We start from the raw sequence: 1928 nt of genomic DNA on the forward strand, positions 1-1928 counted from the left end.
AAATGTAGCGCTCCGATGGTCTGCTGTTTTTAAGGACAGCATTTCTGCCTCAAATCACCTTCATTACAAGCACCTAGCTTTTGTTTATTTCTCCATGGTAAGTCCCTGTGTCCCCTCCTTTAAATTCACACGATATCAAGGTCTAAAACATGACATACCAGAGCAAAGGTTCTCAAGAGCATGCATGTTTAAAGGCCAAAAACAATCAAAACAAAGTGTCTTTTAAATCTGTGTCTTTTAAATGCTCTGAACACCATGTTATGTGAGACCTCAGCAGCCTTTAGCTCGTCGTAGAAACCATGATGCCGTCGCAGCGCTCTTGTCCTCGCTCTTGTCCTCGTTCTTGTCCTCGGCCTCATTGTGCTGCCTCACTTCCTCTGGCACATTCTTGGCTCGGGTCCACACTCGGCCGCTCCAGTGGCGGGAAACTCTTCACTCCTGCACTGTACAAAAAAGAGACTTTCACCGCTGGAGAAATGGAGCAGGCTTTGTTGACATATGACTATGAGCGCATGTAAGAGCCCCAGGGACTGAAGGACGGCCAATACTGCATTTATACTGCGACTAAAAGTATTGTACCAGTGATTCTGAGCATGTGTAAGATTCTCTATGAAATAACTTTTCTTTTTAAAACATGAAAAGTATTGATTATGAAATTACAAGAAATTACAAACTACACTACATGTTTTATTTTACTGCTACGGTTGCTATTACATCTATTCATACTTCTACATTTATTTATTTAGTTTATGCAAGATTCAAACCAGAACAAAAGAACTAAGGGTGTGTTTTTTTATGTTTCCATGTGGTCTTAGACTGTTCAGGAAAGGTGAAAGTTTGTCCTGTATTGACTAGTACTTTGTTTTGACTACCCTTAGCTAACCAGTCAGGGCTACAGTTGGTTTGGGGGCCTCGCTTTATCACCGAGTGTGGAGTGAACTAATAACGACTACAGTGTAGCAACTTTGAGAAGCTAGTTAAAGTTAGCATATCGAACAAGCCCCCAGGAAGCCAGATGGCTGTCCACTGAAGTCAATGCACCGTGAGCGCCAGTTTAGCCTTTAGCGGCTAGGTACATCCGGTGGCCCTGAAGTAGCACCAAGTGACATAGAACTGTGGGGGGGGCACGAGACGTTTGGTGAAATGTGTGTGTGTGTGTGTGTGTGTGTGTGCGTTCCCTCATCAAGCATCAATCTCCTTGATCGGTGGCATTTCTGTGACATGGATCTGAGAATCTTCTCTGCTGTTTGTTAAGTCCATAAATCATCTCCTGACTCTGGAAGAAGTTCTGTGAATTGCTCCCATCGAATCATGATCAGTGCAACTGCATTCTGAGACCAGGAAGTAAACAGGCCAGCTAGACATGCGCTGAAACGTTTATATTAAACTGTGTGTAATTCTCATTGCAGCCAGTAGATAGCGCCAAAACAGAGGTAGTCCTGTGTTGAACAGCAGATACAGATTTAATTTTGTTATTTAAAAAAAAAAAGTTTGAAAACGTGAAATGTCAAACTCAAGGAGCATAACAATATAGACAAATGCATAATATTAAACCTTATGTTGGCTTTAAAGTTCTCAATATTACGCAGTGCCACTTGGAGTGAGTGACATTTGTCCTCATGTTAAAGCCGAATGATTTACTTCTACATAACAAACACTTCAAAACAAAGTGTCCTCACTTCTACAGTGTACTTCTCTCCCACTGCGTAACTCTCTCTCTGTTTACCGCCTCCTGATTGGCTCTAAACACATCTCATAACACCGCCCAGTCACTTACGTTCATGTACTTTACATTACCCATGACTGCCATGCGATTGGCCGTTACTGCATTCCGACTCCACCTCCACTGGCTTCTGATTGGACCGAGACAGTTTTGGCGCGTACTTGCGCTCCCTCGTGACACGCTGGGGCGAAAACGGTGAAAACGT

This window comes from Eucyclogobius newberryi, unplaced genomic scaffold (assembly GCF_026437365.1).
Source record: "Eucyclogobius newberryi isolate DKJ021-1_F unplaced genomic scaffold, fEucNew1.0.hap1 SCAF_19, whole genome shotgun sequence".
NCBI classification, from domain to species: domain Eukaryota; kingdom Metazoa; phylum Chordata; class Actinopteri; order Gobiiformes; family Gobiidae; genus Eucyclogobius; species Eucyclogobius newberryi.